Source organism: Macaca thibetana, chromosome 4 (genome assembly GCF_024542745.1).
Source record: "Macaca thibetana thibetana isolate TM-01 chromosome 4, ASM2454274v1, whole genome shotgun sequence".
In the NCBI taxonomy this organism is placed as follows: Eukaryota; Metazoa; Chordata; class Mammalia; order Primates; family Cercopithecidae; genus Macaca; species Macaca thibetana.
Genome location: NC_065581.1, coordinates 93,966,517 through 93,978,604, shown reverse-complemented (window position 1 = coordinate 93,978,604; position 12,088 = coordinate 93,966,517). Strand labels below are relative to the sequence as shown.

Sequence of the window (12,088 nt, the reverse complement as noted above, 5' to 3'; positions counted from 1 at the left end):
TGCCACTTGCGAGTCATTCAGGTCACTCCTGTGTAAAACATGCTGAGAAACTCACACTGAAGCAAAATGGGTAATTTTAATAGGTAAATATTTCAGCATTGAATTGAAAACCTCAGTCCAACGTGGAGGTAAGACACCGGAAGCAGGAAGAATGTAACTAAATTGGAGTAAACGGTATTTTGTAGAAGTTCAGGATTTAACTTACTGCAGAGATAGTATGTTAATCCTATTTCTTGCAGGTTTATGTTGTGCCACAGAGTTGGGCTAGGAACACTGCCCTGATCTAGTTTGAGGTGTCCTTAATGTTCTCAAATCAGTGGTTCAGCGATTATTTTCTACTTCTAGATCCACAAGATTTGGGGTTTTTTTCGTTTGCTCCCTCTGGGGGTTATCTGTCTGGCTTCTAGTGCTTCATTTTCATGGTTCTGATATTTGGACCTTAGGATGTTGGGTACCTACTTCTCTAGCAGTGCTGGACACAGCATAGATACAGAGGAAAGAATGACAAACAACTGACTACAAACATTAGGTGCAGTGTCATCCTAAGAATTTTTCATAAGCAACTTGAAAGTTTTGATTGTGTTGTCTTCTATCAGAAAATCAAATATGAAAGTATCTTTGAACCAAAATTATTGACGGTGACGGGTATCAATAAATAAAACACTCCTTTAATATTCCCAAGGTGTTTGTCACTAAAGTGAGAATACTTAAAATTTTAAGCCCATCTATGTTGATTGGGTTATCTGTCTGTCTAGAATAAATAGAAGCTATTTATTTAGTATAATTAAATAGAGCAAAGACTATAATTGCATTTACACAGGAAAAGAATATTTACACCACCAACTCACCATCTGTGTGACTGTAGAAGAATATCTTACTGCCCAAGCTGGGTGTGTCATGGTGTCTCCTGGCCCTAGCACAATGTCTGCCACATAGTATCAGCTCACTAAATATTGTTCATTGACACATGGAGTTGAGGTTTGAATGTCAAATGCCTAGTAAAACATCTAGTTCAGAGAGGGCAAGCTTTTCCTAAATGGTTCCTTAGTATTGATTTAAAGTTTATGTTTTGTCTTAAGTCTTTTATTTCTCTAAAATAAGAGACACTAATTTATTCAATAGCCACCAAAATTCAACAGAAATATTTTGCAGTTTACTCCACTCCTAGAGGAGCAACTAGGTATTAGGCACCATTTCTCTCTTAGGTACCATTATATATAGTCTTTCTCCTTATTAAGAAAACGACTTAAAATAATACTTCCCAAAAGCTGTTTTCTGGAATTCTCGTTATTTGTTTAGCAATTTTTTGAGCTCCTAGAATGTGTTAGGTGGTGTAATCCATGTAGGTCTTTTGTCAATAAATATACATTGTTCCTGTTTCAATCTAGTGATGTTATGAGAGATGAGCTGAAGAAGTTTTTTTTTTTTAAAAAGTGTGAGTCTTTGGTTGCAACTGAAAACCCTCTGCCCAATTTAGGCAAGAAGGAACTTAATAGAAGGATATCAGGAGCTCTAAGAATTGATGGAAAGCCTAGCTGGATACCCGGAATAGAAAGCCAGCAGGAGAATTCCAAAGGGCACAGAAGCAGTGACAACAGGATAATGTCAGGACAGGAATGTTGTAAGATGGTGTCTTCCATTGCTGAAATGGGTGAGCCCCAATGGCTTGCTCTTTGTACTCCCAGTTGTAGTCTGCAGCTTCCAGTTGTCCTAGCCTGGAGCATTGGTCTGTCCCTCAGTTGTGGTAGTGTGGGACCCCTGCTTATAGCCCCACTAGATTTAAAAAGAAGAGTGGACACCGGGTGGCTGGAAAATAGCATATATTCACTATAGGAAATAGGGTGCCAGGTCAGATGATTTGGGGAAACACTGAAAACTAGGTTCCTGTCACATTGGTATATTAAAGACTGAGGCCTTACGTAAAAGAAACCTCTTTCACTTTCTTAAACAAGTATCCTAGAGTTTGGCTGAGTATGTAACACTTTTTTCTTTTTTTTCAGCTTGCCTCTTAATATACTTTGGAAAGCATCTTGGAACACAAATTTTTGCAGCATTATTTTCATCTATCATCAACTTGTCCATGAGCCAAGATATAGGAGGGTAGCATAAACCTAGTGCTGTGAGTTTTTATAAAGTCTGTATTCTAACAGCTTTGGGAGAATCAGATTTGAAACTGTCTCTAGACAGATCAGATTTCTAGCTAAAACTACATCCTGAAAGAGAGCTATGTCATAGTTCTTTGTTAAATTCCTGATAGCTGCCTCCTCCCGAAGCAAATAAGGAGGAAATTGTCATTCTTAATGCCAGTGTCGTGGTTTTCTGTCACAAACCAGTAGTGACATTGAGGAATCACTGAGCCATATTTCTAATTACAGTACTACTCGAGAGAACAGATCAGTATTAATTATCCCAAAGCAAAATTGATTTTTGGCTGGTATTCTCTAGTTTTCAAGTGGATAACACAAAACAACTCTAGCTAACACTTCACTTTACTCAGTTACCTATGGGTACATTTTGTAGCTAATTCATCCTATTCATCAGGAGCCAGTGCCAGTGTAACTCAAAACTAGCGCCACAGGAAATTTTTTACTGTTAAAATATTTCATGTTTACATTTTCTGTGCCACATTCTTTGATATCAAATGCTGTTGTTGTTTTCAGTCTAATTCAACATAATCAACTAGACACATAATGGGAGCTTTGTAAAAATGTACAGTGCTGAATAGAAAATAGCCCCTACCTATAAGAAAGAATATTGTAATTGCACAATTAAATAGGTTCGACAAAATATAAAGAGGATTCTTAGTCATCATTAAGATAAGGCAGATTTAAAAATAAATTGTAATTTTCATGTATCAGATTGGCAAAGACGTAAAAAGATTATAATACCTAGTGCTTCAGAGAATATGGGTAAAGAAGAGCTTATGAGAATTTAAATCAATACAAACACTTTGGAAAACAACTTGTCAATATTTACATTCATTATTTTTTTCTTAAAAGCTCATACTTTTTGGTCCAGCAATTCCAATTCTAAGAATTCATCCTAGGGTTACCTCACACAAAAGTTCAAAGACTTATGTGAAAGGATACTCATGATAGCTTGGTAATATTTGAGAGAGAAAAGGGGAGGGAGAAGGGGGAAGAGAGAGAGAGAGAGAGGGACAGAGAGAACTAAAGGTCCATCATTTGGGGACCAGTCAAATTATGAAGATACCACGTAGCCATTTAAAAAACAGAGTAGATCCTTGCAGACTGATATCAAAGCTATATCACTAAGTGAAAAATGCAAGTGGAAGATCGATAGGTATACTGTGATGTAGTTTGTGTAAAAGTAGAGGAAGAGAAGGAGGGAGATGTGTGTTTAACTGTGTGTTTTTACATTTTACTGGCTCAGGAGGAGAGGCGTGAATCTGAAGCTGGCTCTGTTCAGTGCCATAGACATCAAGGTGCTGGACCTTCCATGTCACCTCAGTACCATCGATGTTCTGTGTCACTCTCTAACCCGGGGAACTCACACATGTCCTAGGGCATTCAAAAGGTCAGGATAGGCCCCTCTTAGGGCACATATTCTCTCCTCCTGGATTTTGGAAGGTGGGATACCATGGAAAGGAAAACTAACAGTTGTATTGGTCTTAGTTGAATGAAGACTGGGTGTCAACAGGTGCTGGAGGTGACCAGCAGTGCTCATAGTGTTAGAGAATGGTGTCTGTGATGCCAACTCTACTCTCCAAGGATTTTCCTTAACCAGGCCCCTTTCCCTGACCCGAAAGACCATGCTCCCTTACTGAGTAGTCATGATCTTCCCATCATCCCAGCCCAGGGAACCCTATCCAGTCCTCCCAGTTAGCAAGATTCACTCTTCGTCACCGTGTTTTTTTTTCCCCGAAACTGTTTCTGTTCCTGTGTAAATAGACCCTGCCTTTCTTCTGAGGACTGGTCTTTTGAAACTCATTAAATCAAGAAGCAAATTTGGTTGGTTGATTGGTTTTCTTAACCTGTGGTCTCTAATGTTATCCCTCCACTGAGGCAAGTTTTGTAAAATGCCTACTTGGTTGAATGGGCAAGAGCCCAAGTATGAGACAACACCAGGAACCAAAGGCATATCAGTTATATCTAGAAATATCTGAAGTAAGAAATTTGCTTTTCTCTGAAAAAGGATGATGTGGCTCTTTTCTTTTTCATTTTCTACCTTTCTGTACCGTTTATTATTTTTATGATGAGCATGAGTAATATTTATATTAAAATGCATTAGTAAATTTAAAGCATTACTTTTTAGAATCAATTTATAAAAGTGGCTATTAAAACACTTTTAATTGCATTACTGGAAAATAGTAAGCATCACAGTCAGAAAAAAAAATTGCTTAAATACTCTGGAAATCCTAAAATTAATCAAGCAACATTGGCAACTACGTAACTACACCTATATATAAACCTGGTAGAAGTAGAAGATTAAAAAACAAACAAATGAAACACATATGAATAGATCCCATACTTTCAAAGTTTGGTCTGCATAGACTCAAGAAATCTACTTTTCAGTTCTAATTCCATATTCTTTCCTGACCGTTTCCCGTTCTCTTTAATCATAGTGACAAATGAGTCACAATACTTTTTAATCAGAGTTTCCTGTATCAGTTACAGTTCTTTGCTTCTGTTTTAAGCAACTGAAATTGATTCTTGATCACCTGATTACTTTACTGGAAATACAGTGAAGAAGATACTTAATTGGAAGGATACTAGTGGCTCATAGAATTGAGGGACTGGGAGGGAAAACCTGAATATCCAAGCTTTTAGTAAAACGAGGAACCCAAATAACTCCACTCCATCCAAGATTCAAATTCCCAGGAGAATCTAATTGGTCAAGTCTAGGTCATGAACCTCTCACTGTGCTGAGACAGCGAGAAGAGAGATGGGGAGGACAGGATATGTGAAATGGGGAAGGAAGACTTCCCCCAGGGAAGAGTGAAGTTCTCTTACCTCCACAGGGGAAAGGGATGCTACACTGCACAGGCGGAGTGATGGCTCTTCATTTTCTCCATTTTTTAAAAGTAGACTTAATTGAGGAATTTTATTACTTCCTTTTAATATTTTCTTTTATTATATCCTCTCCTGCCCCATTACTGCTTCAAAACACATTTCAAGTAGAATCAGAATTGATATTTTAAAACAAATTAATGCAAGTTTTAAAGATATAAATTCTCTTTTAAAAAGTGATGAGTAACCCACTGAATGTGAAGATGTCTCACAGTAGCCTATTTTGAAAATTTTCTTTCATGTTTAGGCCACTTATCATGGAATTTAAATTGAACACTTGGTGATACATCAAATTTTTAGTTTCTAATCTTAGAACTCTGTGTGGGATCAGTTTTCACAGAAAGTTCATCACTATTTTACAGTAGTATAATGTAGATTAATGTACCCGACACTTCTAAAATTCTAACCCCACAGTAGTAATGTGTGAATTTAAGTATGCCATTAAGAAAAAAAAAATTGTTAACCTCATTCATTAAAATCATCCATTCGTTCAAATTTAATGTTTCCCAAGCCATATCCGCCTGAAGGTAAAAATAGGTCATAAGAACTGTCAAAAATAACACAAAAATATTTCTACAGCTTTAGTCTGTCTGATTAACAGAAACTAGCATCCCTGGCTTCTCCAAATTTTATTTCAAGTTCTCTCAAAGGTATTTTACCTATGAGCTCTGTTAACTCACCCTGCTCATCCTTGCTAGCACAAGAAATAGCCCTTTGTAGATACTGCGAGTGAGACTACCTGGCTGCCTTGGACAGCAGCTCTTTCTGTTTTTATTTACTCCTTTTCCTCCTTTTTATAGTTTCTTCCTTCTAGGCCAGTGATTCCAGTGGTTCTCAAGAAAAGGTGATTTTGTCCCTCAGGGCACATAATGTCTGGATTCATTACTGTTTTGCATGCCTAGAAAAGAAGAATGCTACTGGCATCTAGAAGGTAAATCCAGGGATGCTGCTAAACATCCTATAATGAACGGGACAGCCCCTGCAACAACGAATTATCTGATCCCAAACTGTTAAAAATCCTTTTTAAGGCACAGACCTCAGTCTCAGAGAGGTAGCTTAGGGGACAGTTTGAGTAACAAACATGTTCTGTCCTCAAAAGTCAACAGTCCTTTGATGTTCTTACACCAAAGATACTCCTCGTCTCTGACTTCACTTAGGATGATGTTCTTTTCCCTGAAGTCTCTTAAGCCCGTCACAGGAATTGATCCCTGACACATGGAGAACCACACACTGCAGTCTTCCTGACAAACCCAAACATGCCTGAATACCAGAGGAGGCCCAGTTGAAGTTCCTGCTTAATATTGCTGAAGTTCCTTGCAATATTAAAGATAGGATTGCCTCCTCTGTGAAGAATGTAATGATCATTTGGGGCATTGAACAAGAGATGGTGCCTCTGTCATAGCTGTTGTTTTCTGTTGCCAGCATCTCTCTCTGACCTCATCCTCCTTCTGATAACAGATTGGGGAATGGACCTCAGGTCAGACAGACAATAGACCTTTCCCAGGATGTTTTACTTCTAAACTCAAGCTGAGTAAAGAGAATCTCTTTTCTGGTCTGAGAACTACAGGGTATGAGTCTCCAGGGGAACCATTTTGTGACAGTGAGGCTATCATGCAGAGAGCAGCATGAAGGATGGAAAGCAAGGAGAAAAGAGGAAGTGACAAGGAGGAAGTAATAGTGCTTGCATCCTAGGTTATCCTAAGTCCAGCTCCACTGCATACTTCCTGGCATTTAATTTTGTGTGCAATAAATTTCTCATTTTCTGTTTAAGTTTGGTTAATTTGGGTTTTACCATTTCCAACATAAGAATCTTGGCTAATATGCCTTTCTTCAAAATCCTTGCAATTTAATAAGGCAGATAAAACAGCATGTGAAAAGTGCTTATATAAAGTGTACATAGGGTTTTCCTAAGTTTCTTGTTATGTTTTTGACTCTAGAAAGGATTCAGGGTTGTTCCTATTACAGTAGTTTATTAGGTTGTATATTTGTGTTTTATACATTTTTTCATAGGTTGATTATATTTCACCACACATTATTTTAGATGGAAAAACAGTTCCTTTATGATGAGCACCAAAAAATAGCACTATAAACATGTATAGGAAGGAAAGAATAAATAGTATATAATCTGGGTCATAAATCATATGTTTTAGTTAAATAACTAATAAGAGTTAGTTAAATAACTAAATAAGGGTAGAGGAGGAAAAAACATTTCTTCTATTCTCTTATGTTTTCACTGCGGCCTTTGAATTAAATGGACAAAATACAGATTAACAGGAGAAGAGGCATACGAACACTTTTGTGTTAACATTCTAATTTTTGTGTATATAGAAGGCTTCATAGAAAAGAATGGAAGAACCAATGAAGCAGTTTGACCCAAGGACTCATGTACCATTTTAACAGAGGGTGATAAATTATGAGAAAGTGACAAGACAAGGAAATATAGGTTTGAGCTTCAAGAGACAGTAAATTGTGGGATGGTAATATGCAAGGGAAACTAATGGAAAGTAAGGGTTACTTTAGTAAGGTTTGTTCATACAGACTCATCTTGGTGCTGACTTTTGTTAAAGCTAACTAAATATGTCCTGAGAAAGACTCTGTACTTCTATATTTGAGTCCTTGTGGATGAACTGCGACCTAACTTAATAGGTAGACAAGATTGAAAACCTAACTTAGGAGTATGTGCCTGTAACAATAGCTGAGTCTTGGCCAGTCCCAGCAGCCATTTTCAACCACTCATACACTGCTGAGTGTTCAAACTGTGTTCATATAAAGCATATGCCAATCTGTAACCAATCCAGCTGTTTCTGTACCTCATTTCTGATTCCTGTGCGTCCCTCTACTTTTTTGTCTATAAATTTGTTCTGACCACAAGGCACCTCTGGAGTCTCTCTGAATCTGCGGTGATTCTGGAGGCTGCACAATTTGTGAATCATTCATTGCTCAATTAAACTCCCTTTAATTTAATTCAGCTGAAGTTTTTCTTTTAACACTTTCTGTCTCTAATGATAATAGTTGATCTCTTTCTTTTTGGGGAAAGGAAAGGGGAACACCTTTACAAAGGGAAATTTATGTCCTGCTTTTAAGCCGATGGGGGAGGGCAAAGAGTTTTTTCTGTGTTTTCTGCTTTTAACTGCCTTAAGCTCAAAATAATTCTTATGCCAAAGTGGCATATTTTGGGGTGGCACATTCTAACTTTTTTCATAGGTGAACATGGAATCCTATATACATAGTACTTTTTCAATTACAGAACATTATTAATTCTCAATCTTAATACAATTCTATGAGTATTATCCATTCTTTTTTTCTTCATGAATAGAACCTTATCAATTTATTGAATTTGCCAATAAATTAATTGCAGAAATTAATTGGCTGAAATCCAGCTTTTTATCTCCCAAGATCAGTGCTCTTTCCTCTAACTCAGAGCTGCTTCTAAGTTGAGGAGGGAATCACAAAGAAGACAGCCACACCATTCCTTCTACTGAGCTCTTGGGCACCTGGCTTGTGTTGCTATCCTCTGTTGCCATATTTTACTGAACTTTTGTGTTCATATGTCAGTGTCTTTCATTAGGTTGTGAGATCTGCAATAGCATAGCCATTGCCTTGCCCATTTGGAGGGTCTTATCCTTTTTTGTGCCTTTTACCATGCCCAGAACAGCTATTAGAAAACAGCAACCACTCACTAAATATTTGTTGGATGGTGGGTAGTGAGTGGATATGAGTTAAGAAGCAGGAAGATACAAAACAGCTGTAGGTACCATTGAGATTGAATTATAAATTTCAGTAGAAGAATTTGGAGAAATACCTTCAGAAAAAGAAGCTGGGGCAAAATAATGGGAAGCTGTAAATGCTAATCCAAAGTATTCATACTTAAGTCAGGAGGCACAAATGATGCTTGTTGTTTCTCTTTAGGAGGGTTGACCTTCTTAATGGGTTGGAGGAAGGGTCATTGAAATTGTCCAGGATTGCTGGGCTCAATGGTATGTGCCTATAGTCCTAGCTACTCAGAGACTGAGGTGAGAGGATGGCTTGAGCCCAGGGTTTCTGGGTTGTAGTGTGCTACGCAGATTGGGTGTCTGCACTAAGTTCAGCATCAATATGGTCACCTCCTGGGAACAGGGAACCACCAGGTTGCCTAGGAGGGGTGAACCAGCCCAGGTCAGAAATGGAACAGGTAAAAACTCCCATGCTGATCAGTTGTGGGATCGCATCTATAAATACCCACTGCACTCCAGCCTGGGCAACACAGTGAGACCCTGTCTCCAAAAAAAAAAAATAAAAGAAAAAGAAATTGTCCAGGATTTAAGTGCTGGGAACATGGCATACAGTGAGGGCCATGGAAATGGAAAGGAGAGGAACAGTGTTGCGGCTATGCCCAGCTAAATCCCCTTCTCCCTCATGACAATGAAGGGTGACTTGTCTGGGGATCTGCTAAAAGGGCAATAGTGCAGGGAGGTAGACAAAGCATAATCTGTTTGGTAAAGCTACGTTTCAAATGCCAGCAACATCAAATGCAATTACTAAGACCAAAGGACCAGAGGCAGAATTATAGTTAAGACTTCAGAGCCAATGATGTGGAGCCCACTAGATAAAAAGTCAAAAGTTAAACAAGAACTTAACAATACAGAGGATTTTTGGTATTGGTCAATAGTGATACTATTTTGTATTAGTTTCCTGTCATAACAAATTATCTCAAATACAGAGTCTTGAAACAAGACAAATACAAATGTATTATATTAAAGTTCTGTAGTTAGAAATCCAGCATGGGTCTCACTGGGCTAATATCAGGATGTTAGCCAGGCTCATTTTCTTTGGGATGGCTCTAGTGACCCTGTTTCTGGGCTCTCTGCCAGCTTCTAGAGGTCATCCACACTTTTTGCTTGTGGGTTACCCCTCTTTCTTCAAAGCCAGAATCATTAGGCTAAATCCTTCTCATGCTGCCATTTATCTGTTCTCTCTTTTCTGCCTCTCTCTTCCACTCTTAAGGACCCTTCTCATTACATTGAATCCGCTGGATAATCCAGGATAACCTCTCTACTTTAAAGCCAGCTGATTTACAACATTAATTCCATCTGCAGCCTTAATTCTCCTTTGTCAGGTAATATAATCTATCCATAGACTTTAAGAATTAGGACATGGACATCTGCCTACTACACCCTTCCCACATGACGGAGGCGACAGTGCCAGCCTGGCTTGCAGGAGGAGAGCCCTAGTTATTAAGGTACACATACATTAAGGGAAAGCCTGGCAATATTCTGATCCAGGCCACTCTCAGAATCATTACTTTCTTTCAAAATTTTTCTCCGACTATGAACAGTTAACTCTCATGTTCTTAAGATAATTTCTTATTCGTGAAAGTAAAGCTCACCTAGTCTCCCTACCAACCCATCTAGACTGCAGGGTGCTGGAGCCTGCTTGCACCACTTGCAAAAAGTTATTGGTAAAATTTCAGGAATTTGTCAATGTCACATTGACATCAGTCAAGGCAGGACTCTTTACACCATGAAAATGAGCAAACACTAAAATTAGGGCTTTTCCCCCTGAGAGCCAGGTATTAAATATGTGCCAGCAAACCACTTGGTATGTATGAGTTTAAAGTGAGTGCTGCCAACAATCAAGCTGGGACCTACATTATGTTTCAAAGACAGTGACTGGTTGTTGCAGTTAGTCTGGGTCTCCCAGACAAATGCCAATACCAGATAGACCATAATTTGTCTAATTAGCCTCTGCTCTTCAGTAGGAGATGCAGATTTCAGTTTATTAGTCGCTGGGGTGTTGCCAAGGTTAATTGGAGTTATGATATACCTAAACTGGACAGTAGTCTCAAAAGGCTATACCTCATTAGTAGTTCTTTCTAATCTTAGCAAGATTATAGATAGCCACAAATTCCATGCTTGATAAGAATTCAGGCACTTCAGAGCTGGTTCAGAAAGTGGTGACTTAGCAGAAACAGACAGCAATCAAACGTTGAAATAATTTTGCATCTATATTCATTCAGACAACAAAAAATTGTGAGCTTCTCCTAGGAATACAAATACCACAGTAAAACTGATAGTTACGGTTCCTTCTCCCACAGGGCTTACAGGTTACCTTGGTGAGAAGGGTGTACGTGCAGGTAGTAGGGAGAGGAGCAGACAGACAAACAAGCAGCAATTACAATGCAGAGGAACTGGATCATGGAAGTAGTTAGGAGGGTCTCCTCACTGAGATTTCCCAGGTCAGGCAAGGAGTCCTGGATAAAGTGACATATAAACAGAGTCCAATAAGTAATAATAATAATAATAGCTAATACTTATTGAGTACCTTGTATGTTTCAGTTTAAGTCCTAAGTATATTTTCTTTCATTTGGTTTTTCTAACACCCATGGAGCAAATATTATTAGTATTATTCCTATTTTACATAAGAGGAAACTGAAGCATAGCTAAGTTAACTTACCCCAAGTCTCACAGCCAGGGGAAGAGCTGAGAGAGTAGGAGTTTGCCATTTTAATGGATAATGGAGAAAAGAGGATTCCAGTAAAGGGAGCAACACAGGAAAAATCACAATGGGTCCTAGAAAAAGAGGAAACTTATTGACTAAAGATGCAAGGAGAGAGTGATGAAATATGGAAGCTACAGAGAAAGCACGAACTGAGAAGCAGCGTTTATTTGTTTGGTCATTAATCAGGGTGATGAACAAGTTGGCTTACTTTAAAGCACCACTGCAGCCTCCTTATGGGAGCAGAGGGAGGAAAGCCAGTGAGGAGGATAAAATCCAGGAAGGAGATGAGAGTCAGGAATGGGAAGGGGTTAAGAGTTCAGGATGCTGCCAGGTTTCTGCCTTGGACACCTAGGGAGGAGGTGATGGCCACCACTGAGCTAAGGGACACAGGAGAAAGAGCAGATTTGTGGGGGGAAGATGATGAGTTCAGGTTCAGAACATTACATCTGAAAGGCCTGTAGGACGCGTGGGAGGACATGTCTATAAAGCAGATGGCTGGAGTGATAGATTTGGGAATCATCAAAATAAGATGAAAATTGAAGCCAGCAACAGGAAGAGATTACTCAGAAGAAGGGTGCAGA

At 38.7% G+C, this 12,088-nt stretch overlaps 2 protein-coding genes across 2 annotated transcripts in view; one reads left to right on the top strand and one right to left on the bottom strand.

The window, feature by feature from the left end:
- Positions 1-12,088, top strand: part of NDUFAF4 (NADH:ubiquinone oxidoreductase complex assembly factor 4) — a 350,782-nt gene that overhangs the window by 315,785 nt on the left and 22,909 nt on the right. The gene's annotated exons all lie outside the window — the stretch shown is intronic.
- KLHL32 (kelch like family member 32) overlaps positions 1-12,088 on the bottom strand; it is a 239,256-nt gene that overhangs the window by 212,917 nt on the left and 14,251 nt on the right. The window lies entirely within an intron of this gene.